Source organism: Tympanuchus pallidicinctus, unplaced genomic scaffold, assembly GCF_026119805.1.
Source record: "Tympanuchus pallidicinctus isolate F22 unplaced genomic scaffold, pur_lepc_1.0 scaffold10, whole genome shotgun sequence".
NCBI classification, from domain to species: Eukaryota; Metazoa; Chordata; class Aves; order Galliformes; family Phasianidae; genus Tympanuchus; species Tympanuchus pallidicinctus.
In genome coordinates, this window is record NW_026294619.1 from 4,271,155 (window position 1) to 4,292,034 (window position 20,880).

The 20,880-nt window shown below is 43.0% G+C and overlaps 1 protein-coding gene across 21 annotated transcripts in view; it reads left to right on the plus strand.

Annotated features, from left to right (window-relative positions):
* The window catches only part of ZBTB20 (zinc finger and BTB domain containing 20), a 466,833-nt gene that overhangs the window by 340,240 nt on the left and 105,713 nt on the right, over nt 1-20,880 (plus strand). Inside the window, exon 10 of one of the 21 annotated variants that reach the window (XR_008211401.1) lies at nt 37-10,165. The exons of the other annotated variants lie outside the window; for them this stretch is intronic. The gene's annotated coding sequence lies outside the window, so the exon portion shown is untranslated. Of the gene's footprint in view, nt 1-36; nt 10,166-20,880 lie in introns of those variants that run through there. 21 annotated transcript variants of the gene reach the window in all.

Below are 20,880 nucleotides of genomic sequence, written 5' to 3' on the forward strand. Positions count from 1 at the left end.
GGGGAACAATACAGTAAGGGGAACAATAATGGTAAGGGGAACAATACAGTGTCCTTATCTACCATAAGTAACAATTCTGAACTTTTGGAGAGCAGATAACCATAGGTCTAGAGCGAGAAGACAGTGCCAGAGCTACAGCAATTCTCCTCAAAATGTGTTTGTGTATACAGAGTAAACTACAGGCAGGACAGAGCCACCTCCTAGAGCCTGCCAGTCTCCTGTGTTGCATCTTACTTAGACTTACTTAGATGGCAAGAATCATGACTCTTTTCCTTCATTTTTGGTGCTTGGGGTTTTTTGGTTTGGTTTTCGGTTTGTTTGTTTTTTTTTTTATTTATAAAGTTGAGAAGTTTCAGTCGTGTCCACAGTTAGAAAACTAGCTTAAAGTCTGGTAGAATCTTTAGGAAAAGAAAGATATTTTAATGTGGTAACAGCCTTATTATTTCTAAACCAAACGATTTTGAACATGGCAGTGCTGCTACTTCTCTTTCAGGAATATGTACGTGTCAAGTTTGATGTTTTAAAACAAAGCTGTGTTATAATTATACAAGCATGTTTGAGAAAAAAAAAAAAAAAAAAAGGCTTATGGAAAACTTAACAGCTGGAAACTGTTTTTTGCATACTTGGATGACTCAAAAACAGCTGAATGAGTTTTTGCAAAGCTTTACCAAAAATGTCACTTCTGAATTGAGACAAGGCATGAGAAATTTCTGCTGAAAAGGTAACAGTTTCAGAAAGATATAAGCAAATATAGACAGAGATTATTTAATTCATCAACTTTGACTGTACAGTCCTTAATGTAATGCTAGAAAAATAAAAGAATTCATATTTATCTGGTTTTTCAAAGATTTCAAAGATCTGTACTAGAATTTAAGGAACTAAGCTTTGTAGCTGTGAGTTAATCAAATATTAATATTTATATTTCATTTGAATATCACATATTCAAACAGGAAAACAAAGACACAGAGAAAGGTGCAGGGCTTGCCAAAGTTTGTGTAGGAAGAAAATGTGAGCATGTTTAGCACCCCCCTGCCTTCAGATTGCTCAGCTTTTGAAGTGCAGCTGCTCCCAGGCGTGCTTGGCACTGGGGAGCCCAGGGCTCGTCCCTCTCCATCTCCCATAGCAGGTGAAGAAAGAGTCTCACCCACACTAGGTACCCAGCTTGCCTCTTTCTGACTCCCACCTCAGTACCAAAGGTGAATCCTGCCCCATTCTGCTCCTGCGTTCCGGTACTGTCCCCAGCCCCACTCATGTGCACACTCGTCCTCCTCCAGGAGATGGTGACAGAGGTGACAGAGCTGCCACTGGCAATGTATTCCGGGGTCTTATTCAGAAAACAGTCCGATCTGTAGCTCAGCAACAATCATTTTACTGTTTGAAACCTCAGTTGGTGAATAAATGCCATTTTATTGCTGCTTAGTTTGGATGTTGAGCTGTGTTGGAGGAAACTGCTCTTCTTTCATACTGAATTTTGTTTTAGGGCGGTGTGTGTGAAAAATAACACAAATAAGAGTATTTTTGGATGACCACACTGAACAGTCAGCAAGAAGAAAAGTACAGTATGGTGCAGGGAAATCTGTTTGTAGTAAAAGCAATATGAGCTTGTGGCTTGCTTGCAATTGGGATCAAAACGTGGGTTTTCGCTTGAGTCCTAGCAGAAATGCACCCTCTGATGCTGAGAGAATCTCGTGCTTTCCTGTCATTGCCTTCATTTCTCCCTCTGCATATTAGCAGTAATCATGACCCAGCTCTTCAGATTGCTGTTCCATCTAGAAGCTCGGCTGTTATCAGCAGTTTTGTAGAAATGCTGTTGTCATCTAAGAAACCCTCTCCCTGTTGAAGCACAGAGCGCTGTTGCTTTACCTTGCCCATCATACAGGCTTCATGGTGCTCCCTCTTTTAGCTCTGCACGATGGCTGATGCCGAGATTGAGAGCGTTGCTCGGCTTGTCTTGCGCATTATGCAGCAGATTTCCAGCAGCAACCCCAGGTTAAGGATTCAGTGCTGATATTTCATTGGGCCATAAATGTAATTCCATTTTCGAAGCACAGCTGATCTGAGGTCCTTGTGAAATAATAATAATCAGGGAGACTTCAGCTTGCCATTTCACAGGCACATTTGCAGCAGCCCCAGAATTAGTTAGATTTAATCTGCTCACCTAAACTGTGGATTCATATGAAGAAAAAAATTGTATCTAGGCAGCTAGGAACACCTATCCGAACACATTCCCCCGGAACAGCCAGCTACCGCTGATCTTTCTTAAGCTTTTTGAAAGCTTCATCAGAGTGCTCTGTGTATTGACCATCTTGCTCATGAAGGGCCTCCATTTTGTTTGCTCTTCACCTTTTGCCTTTTTGAGGTGACTGGTGTTTCCAGGGCTTCTAGCAACAAGCCAACCTTGTTCTCCTGCCAGCAACAATCTGCTGCCTGTGCTCCCAGAAGCACCGATGTGCTTCTCCCATCTTGCTCTACTGAGCTGCAGCCAACAGCTCTGTACCTCTTCTGGCGCTCCTCATGAAATCCCAAACATCAGGGTGTTAACTTTTGGGCAATGAGGTATAAGAGGAACAAAGGAATGCTATGAAGATGGGGAAGGGTTTGGAGGGCAAGGTGTGTGAGAAAAAGCTGAGGTCCCATGGTGTGCTCAGCCCAGAGCAGAGGAGCTGAGGGGAGGCCTGCTGGCGGCTGCAGCTCCTCACAGGGAGCGGAGGGGCAGCGCTGAGCTCTGCTCTGTGTGACAGCGACAGGGAACGGCATGGAGCTGTCAGGGGAGGGCAGCTGGGGGTCAGGGACAGGGGCTGCACCACAGGGCGCTGGGCACCGAGTGCAGAGTTTGGACAGTGCATTCAGAAATAGTGTTTGGATTTGGGCTGGTGCTTTACGGAGCCAGGAGCTAGACTTGCTGATCCTTCTGGGATTCTTCCAACTCAGGATATTCTGTGATTCTCAAACAAAATGACCACTTGAACCAGCCTTTAGCTGGGCATTTGGAGGAAATTATGCTCTTTAAATTTACTAGCAGTTTCTCTTTCTCTGAAATCATGCAAATAATTTTTCTGGCCCAAAACATTTCCACTGTTGCATTTAAATATTTTCTGATTTTCATACAAAAACAAGTCAAATGCTGAGCAGCATCGTTCCACATCTCTCCTTCTTGTACATCTACACTCCATGCAGAAGGAATTTTCAGGTTCTTGGCTATTTTTGTCAGGACTCATTTCTTCTCGCTTTCCCAAGTCATCTTTTAGATTGTATGATTTTAAAATATTTGTTAATCAGAGGTTGATATGTTGAGATGACTAGATAGAGAAAAGAGCAGAAGGAGTAGTAGAAGGCAGAAGTCAGTGAGCTACGCTGTTGGAGATAAATACTTACTTGGAGATAGAACCGCATCCTGTAAGGCTGAGAGCAGTGTCAGTAGGACAGAGTTGCAGGCTGGCAAATTCTGTGCTTTTCCACTAACAAGTGTGAGCAACACTTAAAAAAAACCAAAAGCATAACAGATCTTTGAATACAGTTGCACTGGAACTCTGTCTGAAGTAGGAGAAGTAAACTAAATCCCAGTGAGCAAAGTCTTAAAAAAATATTTCCAATGACAATAATTTGAATACAACAACTGACATCACTTGAAACAGTACAGGTGCATATGGGAGGCATGTCAGAAGCAATGGAAACTCTGCATCTTCTGTGCAATTCCTCCACTTCAACAATTATGGCTTAGCATGGCTGCCTGTGCACCTCCAGCTCTCACCTTTTTGGACTCTTTCTTTTCAAGCTTTGTTAGGATTGAGTAAAAAATAAATATGGAAGGAAAACAATGAACATTTTTGTTTTTTTTCTTGCCTACTTGAAACAGCAAAATTAATTGCTGTTTTGGAATGAGAGGCAAGCGTAACCTTTCAACTTGAGCAACATAACTGGCTTACAACCCCTTTTTGAACAAACAGAACCATGAGCACAGGCAGAAAAGACTGTAAGAGCAACAGGCAGCATTGTGAAGCATTCTGTTGTGTGTCTTTAACAGCAATATGACCCTTTTCTACTGCACGTGCACAAAGTCATGTTGAGCTTGCCCAGCAAGGTTGTGCTGGCAGTGCATGTGTAACTCACCAGCGTGTGCATGCTGTGCATGCTCTTTGTGAATCGTTCTGTCAGCCCATTTGAAGTTTGCCCTGGGATTTTGCAGTTGTGCAGTCTTGGAGATCTCTGGCTTGTCAGAAAGAGCAATAAATGAAATTGGTTTGTATTGCAACAGGGTTGGTAGGAGGATCAAAGCCTTGGTATAAAATAAAAATAAAATATTTGGCTTCTACTTGCTTAAATGTTTCTATTTCTCTCATTTTTTTTTCATTAGTATTCCCATCTCAAAGTATTGAATTCTCCAGTAGTTAGCAAAATATTGTACCAACACAGTTATTAAAGAAAGGATTGCCTCTCTAGTTACTGTGAGAAGGAGAACGTGTCACTTGTATGAAAGCTGTCAGAGACTGTGTTTTTCTAAGGTTGATCAACATTTCATTTTAAGTTCACAGAGGCAGGCACCTAGACGGCATCACATACCTGATAATTCCAGCTTACCCTGAGAAGTCTGTGGTCAGCTAGAAGTTTGGCAGGTTGTCTCTCAGGTCAGGAAGTAGTTCTGGTTTACAGATTTAAAAGCCAAAATCTGTTTTAGTATTTCTTAAATGTCAAAACAACCCTCTGACCTTGAAAATGACTTTCTCTGTATACTTCCTGTGCTATTAAGTGAAAAACAGGCCTTTTTCTTAGTGAAATAGTGTAGCCTGGTAGTTGTCAAATCTGAGAATTGAGGGAAGAAAAAGTGACTTTTACTCATCTATTCCTTCCCTTTGCCAACACAATGAGCATCATTCGTATCAATAGCAGCTGGAAAGGAAGTCTTACTAACTGCTAATGCTGCTTCCAGTTTATTTCTATAATGTACACGCCATCTTCTGTCTGTATTATTTCTGATCTTCTAATAACAATACACAGGAGGACAAGATTTGCTGCTGTAAATCAGAAGAGCCCTCCTCTTCCTCCATTTCAGTTTGTACCTTTCTAAGTGTTACAGGAAGGAAAAGGCTGTATTTAATGCCAAATGTATACTTCTCTAGCCCAGACAGATGATTCCCGACTCTTAATATGACTACTTGCATTTAAATATGACATTTGAGCAGTCCATTTAGTTTATGTATCTCCAGTATTCTCATTTCCTATAGAGTCCTTTTGCCACTTCTGAATGTTTACTGATTTTACTTCCTCTGAAAATGTGCCCTTCTTTCATCCTCCCTCCTTCTTTCCCTCACTCTTTGCTCACTCCTGCGGTTCTGTTACGGTGAATCACCAAACTTTCTATAAGGTGAACTCTAGTCCTTTTCTACCTCAGTTATCGGTAGTATCTAATGTGACAGCATTCTCCAACACTTTCTGCCTGAGGGGTTCCTGTGGGTAACTATTAATGAATTAGTTCTCCTTGGGATTCCCTGAGCAGATAAATCATATTTTCACCATTTAACTGAAGAGGAAAAACTGAAGGACAGTTCTTGATTTGACAGAATGCCTAAACACATATTTCTTTTATTATAAGGGTCATTTTTAAGAGACTTTCTGTGAAATCATTGGAAATGTCTACTTCAAGTTGTTTGCTGAAATGCATCTTTATGTGTGGTCTTTATCACAATTAATTAATTAGATAATATTGTTATGTAGAGGTGAGGAAACAGAAGTATAGCATTTACTTGAAATCATACAACCTGACTGAGTGCTGATGCTCACAGAGTTAACAGCTTCCTTCTTCATCTTTTGTAGTTCCATTCTTCACTTTCTTCCTGGAGCTGATCATTTGAAAGATTGAACTCTTCATAGACTCTTTGGAGAAGAGATTGAATTTGGAGGTGTTAGCTTTAGCATTCTGAGGTGATGGTTATTCAGCCATTTTACAATGTAATGTTAATAATTATTGAGTACATCGAAGCATTAAAAAGTAATACCTGTCAACTTAATATAGAGTGGTACGCCAACTTAATGTAGAGTAAACACCTACTACTGGCCTGTAGTTTAATTATTTAATCTTGACCTAATCCACCGTTTAAACCAATTTCAAAATGAAGTTGTTATATTGCTTGAAGGTGATTGTTTGTTCCAATCTATAGGGCTAAATTCAGAAGTGGCATGAGTAATAGGAGAGAATTACAAATTGCACACAGGTGTGAGGAAAATAAGTGACAAAAAAATATACTCTCGTATATTGCCACAGCTCTCTTTTTTCCTGCTATCACTCATCCCTGTTGGTAGCCATTTCTGCTGACCTGACTTTGCCCCACTTCCTGCCTCCAACATTCAAGTTTCAGCAATATACTGAACATCTCAGATGGAAAGTTGGTACAGATTTACATTTTCTCTGCCCTGAATTCACATTTGCATCCATCCCGTGATGTGGTGTAGAGGTGATATCACAGTGGGTTCCACTGGACATTTTCAGTCAGTTTACCTGACTGAGTGAGGGCCACAAGATGCCAGAGCACTTCTAGTGACATCAGTGGAATTGCTACTGAATCACTCTGATGTAAATACGAGCAGATCTCAAGTCAACAGCCCTCAGTGATGAAATGTTTCCAGCATCTCGTTTCAGGAAAAATAGTGAGCCCCTTTGAAGAGAAATACCCCCCTCTTGTTTTTCCCCTCTCTCTCTGAATGCCTCCACAAGACAACGTGGGGGAGAGGAGGAGAAGAGCAAATATTCAACAAGAAATTTTTCATTTTTCTTCAGTCTTTTTGAGAAAAACTTCCCCCTCAATTAAAGCCCTCAAAGACAGAGCCTGGAGACCTAACTGCTGGCTTGAAAAAATAAGAAGGAAGGGAAGATGCCTGGTCTTGTACCAGGCATTCAGCACAGTACCTGTAGTACTGTGGTGTGATGCTGAAAGCTGTAGGGGACCTAGAGCAAAGTGTTACAGATGCAGCAAAAACTCTCATGAAGACGAGCCTCTTAGCAGTGTCTTGAGCTGGTCTGCCATGACTCAGGAAATCCCCCTGGCTAGATGCAGCCTTTTCATCCACTGCATCGCTCTGACTCAAACAGAAATCTCATCTAACCTCCCTGACCAGAATTTGAGCATACACACAGGGTACAATGTAAGATTTTGCAATTTCCTTATTTCTGGTTAGTTACTGCCCACCTCCCACTCTGAAGAAGCCTGTCCTACCTTCCTTTGCTGTTCCATTGCTCTTAGCATGCAAGGACCAATCCTGCCAACACGAGGCACATCCTCCCCCATCCTGTTTCCTGCCGTCCTTCCGTTGTGGTCACATCCCCAGCTGATGTAAACTGGCACAGGGCCACTGACTTGAATATTTTCCCTGGTGGAACACTTGGCCCTTTGATTCTCGTAGAACTTTCGTTTTTAGTGGCACCACAACTGGCACTACTTGTTTACATGCTTGGGACCATCTACAAGCAAATGCTTGCGTATTAATTACAACAAAGAGCAAATCTACTTGACATTTGATTTTGTTTTTCTTGTTTCCTTGCAAGCTTGAAAATGAGCTGCTTTTGGCAATAAATAAATAAATAAATAAATAAAAATGCATTTCACACTTTTTTTTTTTTTTTTACTTGAAATAGGCCCCTTGAAAAATCTGACATGTTAAACACCACCAAGAAAATGATTATTTGGACATATGGCTCTTCTTCCTGAACTTTGCAGAGAGGTTAGATAACGCTTTTTCACATCTTAAAAGACTACACTCCTGCTACAGCACTAACATATTCTTATGTAATAATCCAGCACTGACAATGTTTTATCCAGTCCCAGTAATATAAGGCTCATTTCTGGTTTGGACAGGTATGACGGACTGGGTTTTTCACAAATTATCTTTGTTTTGCTTTTTTTTGCTTTCTCTCTCCTAAAGTAGAGTATAGGATAGAGTAAATCACACATAGAAATACTTAGTGGCTGTCTTTTAATAGGGTCTTGCGTTTTTGTATTGCTTGTATTAAACATTGCTCATTCAGTGCAAAAGTAAAAATAAATTTAAAGCCTCCACCCTTACACGCGAACAGACCCATCCAAACCCATCCAATTTCTTTTCAGAAAAGCTGTTTGATAAAGCTTCAAAAATTACAAGAATCAAAGAAAAGTGCTAAACTACCTGAAATAGTGAAGTTTCACAGGAGAATTATGATCTTTGCCACAACTGATGTTAGCATTCATGTACAGGCTTCAGGCATTTGCAGAATGCATGGACATACAGGAAAACTGTCCAGGAAACAGCAGTTCCTCACAGCGAAAACATCTGAAGTTTTGGAGTGTGCTTTTGTCTTGGCACAGGAACTTCTTCATAAAGAATTTTCAAAACTCTTTGAAAACTCAGGAGAGCCAATGGCTCAGCTGCCAACAGCTGCTCCCCGTGTGGGTGAGACCCATCCAGGTTTCATATCACAGCTCCAACCACCAGGCTCTGCGGTCACTCTCTTTCTCCTTGCCGGAGCCAGAGTTTCCATCTTGGACTTTAGAAACTTCTCTAATAATATTTGCATTGAAGTGCATTAGATAGCTTTAGATTCTTTCACTTGTAAGCAGAAACTCTTGGTCAGAAGATGTCCTGTGCAAGAACTAGTTCCTTTAAAACCACTTTGTTTAGTGACAGTGGGTTGGAAAAGCTTATACGTGCTCACTCCTTAAGTCATAAAATAGGAGTAAGAATTGACATTGTCTGGGCCTAGACTGGACTCCCTTCCTGCATGGGGCAGGGACCCTAATTCTGCTGCCCTGAGTGTACAGCTGCTCTCTGTTGCGCACAGGGTGCTCAGCTGGATGGAGACATGGTTTAATCTGATATGACAGCTCCTACATTTTTATCTTTTCAGTGCTTTACTTACATGAATTAATTCTGAAAGCACTCTTGTGACGTTACTCATTGTTACGATTCCCATTTTAGAGACCCTGTGTCTAATTCTTAATTATATTAATTCTTCCCTATGCTGGTGAGGTTCCAGATCTGTGAAAGGGTCTCCCAGCTCAGGGAAATGGATTGCAGAAGTGTCAAGGGCAAAATGAGAGTTCGTTGCCCTATAGCAATTCTCTGTTTCTCTAAGGTCAGAGAGAAATAGAAGAAGAAGAATATAAAAGAGGCTCTGTTGATTTGTGCTACAGGCTATACAGGAGTGTGAATAGCTCAAGCCCATAAGAGGTGTTGTATTGGCCAAAATGACATTACTGAGATTTCTGGCTCACTTTGTTCAGTGTGGCCACAACCTCATCAAAATAAAGTGAAAGTTGCATCTATGGCCCCTTCTTTTCTTTTTATTAGAGCATGTTATCAGAGTATTGACACACACACACACACCAGTAAAAACAGAAGGGGAAGCAGTGAGCTGAAAGGAAGGGGAAGAGTTTGAGACCTGCCCAAGAAGGCAAGCCATTTCGAAGTAGGCATGGTGTGCTGAAACCAGGAGGATTGTTTATAAAACTAACAATAAACTGTGTTCCAAGATAATTTGGAGCAAACAGGCAGGAAAAATGAGTGATGAACTACTCTTCATTTCTTCCTGAGCTGGTTTTGTTCCAGTCACCTTGCAAGCAGCAGCTGTCAGTGGTGAGAAGGAGATGGCAGTGAGCCCCATTAGGGTCTTCTTTTCTCGTATCCCCAGGATATGATGGACAATCCTCTCTGCTACACAAAAGAGACAGAACACTATACTCTCCTCTAACACTTTGGCTCTCTCCTTCTCTCATATCGAAGTCTAAGAAAGAAAATCATATACACAGAGTAGGGACCTTTGCAGCTGGGAATGTGTTCCAGAAACCGCCATAGGGATTGGGGAGAGAGCGTGTAGGAAGTCATGTCAAGGCAGAGCTGGTTGAGAGGAAATGTTGGGTGTGTTTTCAGAAAAAAAACTGATTGTTGGACACAAAAGTCAGTCAGAATGAGATCAGTATTCCCCTACTGAAGTTGCATTTGTTGGCAATATTGATTTCATTCTGTCGTTCTGAGAGAGCAAGAAAAGTTATAAAAGAAGGACTAGTGTAGTTTTAGAAATCAGTCTTGTGACTTTGGTGGGATTCTCATAATTTTGGCATGCTGAGGCTGTCCTAAGACTGCTAACAATACTATTGTTCTTACAAAGTTTTTGTCCTGTATGAGGAATAGAAAAATAATTTCTATTGAAAAGCCTTCCTGTCATCCTACGTAAGTATGAGAGAAAATTAAGCCACCTGGCACCCCGAAATTCTCCTCTCAGAAAATCACAGAATAGGATATGATCAAACAGAACAACATAGAGTGAATTGAATATAACACACAGTGCTTTTGATTTTGCAGCAGAGATACAGTCTGGTAACAGCATGGATGACAGAGGATGGTAGAGTGAGATAGAGAGCTAATGTCTTCATTGTTTAAAAGCTTTCTGAGGCCTCACAATAAACATCTATAGAATGATATAGAAAACATGTTTCCTGCAAAAGCCACCTCTTTATTTATCTGCTTTTTAAGCAGTGATGGGTTTTCCTTCATTCATTAAGAAAATGCATGTATTCCTTTCCAGCTTGTTGTAGCTGAAGAAAGGTGAGAGGGACTCTTGCTCTTCTCCTGCCTCCTTAGATGTTTTATGGAGCTACCCTATGCTGCACTGTTGCTTTTCCAGTGAAGGCAGATTGCACTGGTGCCTGTCAGAGCATGGTTCACTTTTCAGCGTCTTACTGCTGGTGGTAATGTGCAAAAAAGAACAACAATGTCTCTCTCAGCCCAGTTTGCAGTATTTTAATTTCTCGTTCCACAAAGTAGAGCATTATATTTGTTTCGTCTAGGCGATAAAAAATGTGGAACATCGATGTTCCCCTTACACTTCCTTCTTGTCATCAACTCTCTGAAGGGAAGTGCCTTGGGAGCTGCCTGGTGTCAGTGCTAGGTGCTTTAGGAACCTGTCCTGGACATTTGGCAGAGTTTTAATACACAACTCTGGTCATCAACACAACAGGGAATAGGCTTGCATTTTTTTCCCTGAAAAACCAAATTGCATACAAGACAGAAACGAATGCTGCAAAGCAGGACAGCTTTCTTACCTTAGCATACAAAGCTATCTAACATGCACGGGGGTGTGTGTTAGCAATGATTGCATATCCAGAAGATCTTCCTGTGAGCAAGGATGAGACTTCTCTAACAAGTGGACTTTTCAGTCTTTTTTTTCTGATTTCTATTGTATGGGTTGATAATCGTGTATTCACCCTCTGCAACATGCTGTGCTGGTTTACATCTCTAAACAAAACGAAGAGACTCACAGATGCTTGTGGGGATAAGCCAATAAAACTAAAGGAATATATTTAAGCAACTCATCCTGAGATTACATAGTTACACCCTCTTTTCAGGTAGATGGAGCTCTTCACTATCCTTCATTACAGAGCACTTCATTCTCTGCAGAGCCAAATTCTCCTCTGTGCCACCCGGATCTCTTGATTTCCCATTAACGTCAGCTCATGTCAGCTGAGTTGCACAGCGGAGTGTTTCGTATACATTAAAGGAATGAGGGCTGTGTCATTTCCAGGTCCTTCTCTGTCTGCTGCTGTTCTGTGTCCTCCTTTTGGCTGCCGTTGTGTAATACAAGTAGAAGTCAGAAAGCGAGGAGCTGTTCTGGTGGCTTTGCCTTTCATAAATCCTGCCATTTGCCAGTGGCAAATGCATTTTACAGTTCTCATATTTAAACATCTATTCCAATTCTATTGCCACATTGCCTTCCTACAGGCTGAGTATCGTGCAAGAGAAACTGAAAGCTTGCTGCAGCGCTGATTGCCTTTCCCAAAGGAAACAGCAAACTTTATTCAACTGGTCGGATCAAGCTTTCAGTTCTCACTTATTTGGTGGAACCTTCTTGATATATGCAGTGATTTTTGTGAAAGGCAGGTAAACTAGAGGGTGCAATGCAAAGAAAGAAATCATCATCATGGACATTAATGTAAAACTATGATGAAATCTCAGGAGGGGAAGATGTTGTGCATTTCTGGAGCTACTCTTGGCCTTTTGCATTTAGATTCCAGATCTGTGCTTGAAATGCTGGCAGAAATAAGGAGGTCTTTGACTACTTTGACTGTAGTTTCTGGTAGGAGGGAACCTTCTAAGAGAAGAACTTAGCAGCAGTACTTTCTACATTAAATGCTACAGGAGATTTGGGGATCAGAGTACCAGGAAGACATGCTAATAAAATATGTGCCACGTAGTAGAAACTCACCTGGGTGAAATGCTGCTCCTTCTGATATCAATGGAAATTTCCTTTTGACCAGGGGTTGCTATGGCAGCAAGCACTGGAAATGAGAACAAGGACATTTTGATATGTCTACACTGTGGATTGCAAATTATGATACCCGAATTAGTTTTAAACAGTCTTGCAAGAAGTGGTCTAGTTAAGGCAGCCTGGAACGTCACATGGCCTCATTTACCACTAAGCAGCATGCTGTGCCGCACTCAGTGTCCAACCTGCCTGGGGCAGAGGAGAGGCAAAGAGGTATTTGAGGGAACTCTCATTCTTGTGCAATGGGATGAGGAACAGACTGTGACAAGGAGCAGTGTAGGAAAGAAGAAAACAGCAGGAATGTAAGTCCAGGGAGTCACCTGGATGGAGGGAATGGAAGCAAGATGGCAGCGTTAGAAGTACCAGTACTCTTCCCTCAGTTCCATGGCGTTCAATGTAGGGCTGCTGAATCTCAGCATTTCCATTGTCAGGCAAGTATTCTCCGAACCACGGAGGAAGTGTCACTGCTGGTTGCTGCTTGCTTACCAGCAGGTTTGTCTGGCAAATCTCTGTATTAGAGCTCTGCAGGTGCTCCTGCTCCACGGAATGGCATTCTGCCTTCAGGTTTGCTTTAAGAGAATACCCTGAGAAATTATGGTGAAAACACATTACTGTAACATTAATGTTACTAAGTCAAGCACTTAAAAGTTAGGAAATGCCACAGTTAATATTGCCTGCGCAACCTTACTGAGGGCCCCTTGTACCATTACTGTAGCATATAATTACAGTGGATGTACGCTGTTTCTTGCAGTGAACTCCTGCATCAAGTGGTCACAGCATCTTTCATTAGAAACACAGCCTAGGGCTGTTTTGCACCCTGATGGATTATTAGTCTGGTACTGACCCAGAGAAGGGAAAACTACTTGTCTGTGTCACAGTGCTCTGCAAAATTTCCTAGTCTGGAAGGTGGTTGAGGCCTTTGATGGCACTGTGTTTCTCTGAAATCTGCTTTAGTGGTGCTTTTGGTAGTGCCTTTCCTCTCATAATCCTGCTAGAGTACTGCACATTTTGGGTGGCAGCAATTCATATTTTGGAGAGACAACTCGTAAGTACTATTTAACAGATCTCAATGAGTGCAGTGTCCCATTTGTGTACGCAACATGTCTCTCTTCTGCCAAACCCAGTTGGTTCTTCCTCCTGTCTCAGCTGTGCCACTCAGGACACTGCATTTTACATGGAAGAAAGTTGCAGGAACCCACCTTTTCCTGAGAGTCTTGAGCATGAGAGACTGAGAGAAAGGACTAATAATTTTGATGTCCCCCGCCAGCTCTCCATGGGCAGTGAAATACATAAAAACTGCTGCTAACTATGCCTGGAGATGTGCATAGAAGAGACAGCTGAATTAATGTAGAGAAGTTAGTAACTTCTCTAGTAAGCCTTCTGTCTGGTTTTTTTTTCTATCTTTTTTTAAGCAGCTGTACCCAAAATGTGAAGTGAGAGGGAATCCCTGAGCTCTCCTGAAGACCAGCAGTCAGCCGAGCTTTATACTCCTTCCCTACTTTCTTCTCAGATTTAGAGCAATGCTTGCAGGTTAACCAAGCCCATTTCAAACTTTATATACAGCTCGTAGAGCTGATTGTGAATTTCTGGATTAGTGCTGTGGCAGTACATTACAGTACAGTAATGTATATGTATATGTATATATAATGTACAGTAGTGGATACGTTTGACACATAGGGAAGATGCCTGTGTCTCACAATAAATTCATCCCTTGCTGTCCTCTTAGAGAAGGTTATGCATGTACCCCAAAGCCCTGAGCAAGTCCCCAGCCCCTGACAAGGGACAGCTCTTGGGGAGTGAGGGGACAGTGCTTGGCAGGTTGCATTAAGCTGCAATTCCACCGTGCTGGAGTAATGCTACTATCCTCTGCCTGCTGTGGGGCAGGGGCTGCCCAGCCGCACCTTTCCAAGGGGACCTGTGAAAGAGCCATAGGCTAAACCAGGCTCTTCAGGCTGGACAGGGCTCTGAGCAACCTGATGTAGCTGTGGGCGTCCCTGTTCATTGCAGGGAGTTGAACTAGATGACCTTTAAGGGTCTCTTCCAAACTCAAACAATTGTATGATTCTATTCTACGTTTCCAGGTACCCCTGCCTGGCACGCAGCTTTGCCGTGTTTGTTGCCAGGATTAGTTCATTCGAGCTGCATTTCAGTTCACAACCTGGGGCAGAACAAATAGATTGCTTTGCCACCTATTTTTAGGTAGAGCTTTTTTTTCATCCCTGGTGCCTGGGACTCGTCTATCCTAATAGCTGGCAGTGCCTTTTTACAGCATCCCCATGCGGATCCAGCAAACACTCAATTTGCCGGTGTGTATGTAGACACATCCGTAGCACAGATACGCTCTCAGATCTCTTGTAGTTCCAGAATAAGAAATTGTCACTGATCCACCAGGAGAATGTGGCTGAGCGGCCCCACACTCCTACAGTATGGGACTGGGGACGGCAGGGACCCGAACCCCTTCCCACCCAGGACGGGTGGCCGTGGGGCTCCAGGACTGCGCCTAGCTGCTTCGGTGGAAGCTCCCGTGGCACAGCAAAGGGCAAGGGAAGGGACCGTCCGGCTTTTGGGAGAGGGCCCCCGTGCAACGCCGTCTGACTCGGTACTTTTTGTTTGGTGGTAAGTTTTAATAGTTATCCTTGGAGGATTTTCCAGGCGAGCTTATCTGAATACACCAACAGTCTTTTTTGTAATATTCGCATTTCCCCTTTGGTTCAGCCGAGCCCACTGACAGATCATTCAAATTCAATTGTTTTATGTCTAAGCCGAACAGCTAATTAAAGTAGGGATGATTAACCTGACTGGCAGTGTCGCTCTCCCTCCCTCCCTCCTCCCTCCCTCCCTCCTGTTCCAATCAGTCTTTTTCTCACACTCTCTCCCTCTCTCTCCCTCTCTCTGTCTTTTGCTCTACTGTTTTTTTTCCTCCCTCCTAAACGTGGTCTGCTTGCTGATGGCAGAATGGCACTCGGAGATTTGTGCATTGTGTCTGGTTTCCTACGGGCAGGCTGACCCAGTGCCTCTAGGGACTTATCAATAGACCACTCAGAAGAGACAGAGACAGGAGAAAGGAGGAGGGGTGGGGGGGTGGGGGGGAGAGAAAGAGAGAGAGAAAGAGGGAGAGAGAGAGAATCAATATCAAGAATAGAAGGAGCTCCGAAGCCATTTTTTTTTTTTTTTTTAAAGAAGTATCAGGACTTGGGAAGAGGGTGACAAAGAAGGTTTTTCAAAGAGGCAGTGGAGGAGGTTCTAATAAATTTGGAAGGAAACAGTTCCCTGTCTTGGGAAAAAAGGAGAACTCCTGGCTGATTAGCATTCACACCAGGTATGAGATGTTCCCTACCCCTTATCACTGTCGCAACCGAGATGGGAAAAGCTTTTTTTTTTTTTTTTTCTTTTTCCTTTTTTTTTTTCTTTTTTTCCTTTTTTTTTTTTCTTTTCTTTTCTTTTCTTTTTTTCTTTTTCTTTTTCTTTTGTTTTTTTTTTTTTACCCCCCCATCTCTGCTCTTTAAGGAGCTGGAGCGAGCGTGTATTTTGGTATGTCTGTCGCTGGTGGCAGGGGGAGAGGAGCTGTGGGCATTGGTGTGCCGGGAGCAGAGAATGGAAGCAGGGCAGCGGGGAGGGGGCGCGGAGCGCGGCGCGGGGGCTCCTCTTTGTGCACCCCCGGGGGCTGCCCAAGTTCATTGCCAGCAGGTGGATTTAGGCAGGGAGTTACTTAACGCTTGACCGCCAGTTTTGAAAAAAAAAAAAAAAAAAAAAAAAAAAAAGAAAGAGAGAAAGAAAAAAAAAAAAAAAAAAAAAAAGACCTGCTTCCTATGTCTATTAAAGGAAGCTCCAATTTTTTCCCTCTCTCTCTCTCCTCTCTCTCCGCTTTCCTCTCTTCCTAACCAGACAGCGGGAGGGTTCCTGGCTCCCAGCCAGCCCAAAAGCCTCTAAGTGTTTTGCACTTGTTTCAGGGAGCCCGGGGTTTTTTCAGCATTTTCACTAGAGAACAAAGAGTTCTTTACAAAGGAAGGGGGAGAGCGAGCTTAATGCCGGAGATATGTTTTTCTATTTTTATTAGGGTGTTTTTTTGTGGATTTTTTTTTTTCCCCTCCTAAAAGGAAAGAGGCAAAAGCAAGGCACAGAATGTGTGGCAGCAGCAAAATAGATTGAAAGGAAATTCAGTTCCCTTACCCTCCAAATTATAATTTGGAATTAATAAGAGCAGGAATGGAAGGGGGACGAGACCAAGTGAGTTTGATATGTCGTTCTTTTCTCCCCTTTTTCACTTTCTCTTTAAATCTGACTGCTGTTTTGCCAACTTACCTGGTCCTTTTTTTTTTTTCTTTTCCCCCCTTTTTCTTTTTTGGCATAAAAGTTGTACCCTGAGCAGTTTCTATTTACTTAAAAAATCAAACAACAAATTCTTACCGGGGAGGGGGAAAAAAAAGAAGGAAACGGGGTGGTTTCAGTGAAACATAAATATACGTTGGTGGGAACAGAAATCTTTCACTTTCTGTCACTTAGAAAAAAAGTTGGTAATGGCTTGTTGGAGCTGGGATCCTAAAATACAGATGGGGCATCGGCGTCTGTGCCCACGGCCCCAGATTTTCCCTGACCATCTGTCCAGAAGTCACCTCTCATTGGCAGCCCAAATGATCAGTCGGAGCTCAGGGATTTTTTGTTTGTTTGTTTGTTTGTTTGTTCCTCCTGGTGGATGGGACCCCCTCTCAGAGATCTCCATTTCTCCTTCTGAGTTGGGTTCTCTTGTAGAGCCCCAAATTGAGGATTTGGGGACAGACCTCCTGGAGGTCCGAGGGATAAATCTGAGGTATTTTTTTGTTCTTCTGGCTGTGTTTGTCATATATACACTCTTTGTGTATTCGTGTGTAGAAAAGGCATAGATCTTTTCCCGCACCATATAGAGAGGAATAATGCATCATGCTTAGGAAGATGGTTAGACTGGAAATGTATTGCATCTGGTATATAACACACATGATATCTTCTTTTTGCTGCTTGCTGTACAATGGGTAGGATTTTTGAGAATATGTACCACTGCAAATCCAGTAGCTGGAGGAAGTGCCGTATTTAGCCAAATTCTGCCTTCCCTCCTTTATTGATTTGTATTTTCCTGGCATTGACAAATTACCTATCTCAGAGCCACAATATATATATCAGTTGTACAGCAAACAGGAGAGGAAACCATGCATTATATCCACACTGTAAGCAGGAGAAATACACGCTGTATAGAACTGGACAAAATGATGGGAGAGTTACAGTGATCATTCCTGAATATGGAGCATTATTACTACAATACCTTGATTTTTATATTCATGCGGCGGGCTTCCCTCAGAAGAGATTGCCTGCAAGAGCTAGACAGGTACTGCAGCTATATCTGTGGCATTGGTTGTGAGCAGTGTCTCTGTGTGGTACGAGTGTTTGCTAAGAATTAGTGCCTTTACAGTCTTCATAGGATAAAAGAGAGAAACCGTGTCCTTTGGCTCTGCCTGCGCCGCTGTGGGAACACCGCTGTGCTGTTGGGGAAAAAGTCCTGGTGGACGAAGCCCATCCCTTGCAGAACTGAAGTAAAACCTGCCGTGACCAGTATGGACTTTGTACAGGCTCGCTGGGCTCTGCTGGACATGGCTGTGGTGGCAGGGTGGCAGAAGGAGGGAGCCAAATGTCCCAACCCTCAGTCCCAGCCCGGTCCCTTCCCAACAGGTGATTGCGGGCGCCTTGAATTAATGGGGACAGCAGCCTCAAGTCCAAACATTTTGTGGGCTCAATGGGGTAACGTGAAAGGCTTGGCAGAGCCACCAAAACCTGCTCACTGCTCTGCTGACAAATGTAATGAATAGGCGAACTTTTGGCAAATTGCTAATTCCTCTCTTTTATTTGAAATCCTCCCTTTCCTCCTTCCTCCAGAGAGTTTTCCCAACTCCGGGTGATTTTCATGGTCTCAGTGTTTTCACTGACTCCTCTGTCCTGCTCCCTCACTCTGAAAAGGGGAAAAGAGAACAAAATCAGATGAAAAGTAAACAAAAGAGCACTGAAATGAGACTTGGCCTTTGAAGTTTTCCATAGGATAAGCAGTCTCTATGTTTTCCCTCCCCGGATCTTTTTCCTCCTCTCTTTTTCTCTTTTTTTTTTTCTATACGAGATGTTTTTGTGAGCATTTTGTGTCTGAACCATGGAGCTGGTGACAGAGGAGAGAGGGCAGACAGGTCTGAAGTCTGGAGTTATCCCCTCAGTCTCAAGCAGAAGGCATCTTCCAGCCACTGTCTGTGCTCCCAGAACTGCAGAGAAAGGCGATCACTGCCTATCGAGGACTCCTCGTGGATCTGACCTGAGAGTCACACATTCACAGTATGGGAGAAAAGAGAGAGGGAAAAAAAAAAAAAAAAAAAAAAAAAATTAAAAAGAGGAAAGAAAAGCTCTTTGAGCAGTCACACACTGGCTCTTTCTTCCTGCAGGCAATCCGCTCCAGCTCCTGGCGATGTGTCCTGCACTATCAGATATCATATGACTCTTTATTTGGACTCCCGTTAGCAGTATGGGCCTGCAAGGAGTCTGTTTGTTTTCTTTTTCTTTCATTTCCTTCTCCCCAGTTTCCCCCCAGTTTTATGTGCGAGTGTATTCCTTTTATAATCCCTCTTTCTGCGCTGAAGCTTTAGAGAAAAGGAAAAAAAAAAAGAAAAAAGAAAAAAAGCCTTAATTATTTCCAAGGGCTGTTTTTTATCCTCTGCCAAAATTGGAGTTCATTGTCAAGTTGAAAAAACAACGGACACCTTTCTGTCCTATTTCTCCCTTCTACCTCTTCCCCCTCCCTTCCTCTCACCCCTCTCTGTCCCTCCATATGTGCATCCCTCTGGCTTTGCTGCTGGAGTTAGAGTGCACCTGTGTCAGTCCCAGCAGGAATGCAGAGCTGGGACAGCTCTCACTGACCAGCGCCATTGGTGTCACTCCCGTAAACTTTTTGCTGTTTCCTTGTTTAATCTGGGCACTTGTACCCACTGACTTTAATAAGCTGCTGGGCAGTGATCTCTTTGCTGGGCTTTCCTGCATTTAGCTGAGCAGCAGTAAGTTAGGGCTGTCAGAAAATTAAGTATTGTTCTCCAGGAACGTAGTTCAGGCCAGAGGTGTGCATCAGAGCTGCTTCGTGCATGCTATCCCCAGAAGTTTGCTGTACTGGAGTGCTGGTGCCTAAGAATAGGCTGGGGAGAACCAGACAGCAGTGAGAGTCGGAGGTGGGCAGCCAAGCAGACAGCAGTGTTTGTGATCCTGAGCCCCTCTTTAGTTCAGTGCGATGACTTCTCTTTTCAGTGTTGGCTTGGGCTAAACAAACTGCTAGAAAACTTGTTGCCTAAAAATGCAATATCACATCAGCAGAAACAATTAGTTGCTATAAAACATGAAATTGTTACAAAAGAAAAGGTCTGTCTCTCCCAAACAGAGGTAATGTTTTGTTTTGCTACCTTCCTATGCGATGTTTTCCTTTCTGTTTTTAAACTAAGGGTTTATTTTGACAATTAGTAAGAACTGATTTTTAAAGGAAAGGGAAGAAATCCTTAAAGACATTTCAAAACAAGTGGGTTCAGAGGAGGAAAAATTTAGATTGTTTGTGAGGAACTCGGAGTGTTTGTTTCAGTTTCGTGCGACCTGAATTGTAATGCATTTTGGCAAGCAAACCGGCAGACTAGCTTTTCACACAACTTTGCTCCCTCTGCGATTCCTGCTGGATTTTTGTGAAGCTCCCTGCTTTTCCCGTCTGAATTTGGTCATAGCCGAAATCCCGTTGGCTCTGCACTGACACAAAGGAGCCGGTGACACTTCTGTGGGAGGCGTTTTGGTCACAGAGTGCCATGCACCGGGCTTGGGCCCTCGCCCCGCTATGCTGCACCAGGCTGTGGGGTATGCATGGCCTGCACATGGCCTGTGCTGGTGCTCACCTCAGTGGGGCTGAAGATCTGTAAGCTTCAGCATTTCCTCCCCGGTAAATGCTTAGGCCAGCGTACAAAAGCCGTCTTGTATGTTAGGCAAATAGAAGCTACGGGTTATTTGTTGTGAATCCAGGAACAACTGTGTTTCACTCCCAGTGTGCTGAACCACATCTAGGTCTGCCTGCTAGGTGGTGGTGTTTCTTTTCCCTTATCAAGCTGAGGCACCTTCCTACCGAAGCCAAGGCAGGTTTTCCTGAGAAGAAGCTACTTAAAAGCAGAGCTGAAACACTGGGATTTCTGGTGATCCACTCAAACTGGAAACCAGAAACTGCAGTGTCACGCTGCAAGGCACTGTGCTTTGGACTTGAAGTATACGCGAGCTGAGATGACTCCTGCTTTCCCAAACTTTGTTGTTATATATCTCCAGTTCTGACGGAAAATTTTGAACAGGCTGAAGTATCTCTTACTCGCTCTCAACAGCAGGCCCTTCCTTTTTGCCAGTGATCTGAATAAGAAGTAAGCGAATCTTTGACCACAGGCAATATTTTGAGTCTTCTTGCCTTTTCTTTCTTACTCTGGCAACGTGAAACCAGCTTTCCTTTAACATCTTGTGCTCAAGCACACTCGTGGTTCCAAGGCAGGAATTAGAGGCTTTTCTGGATGAAATCTGGTTTTGAA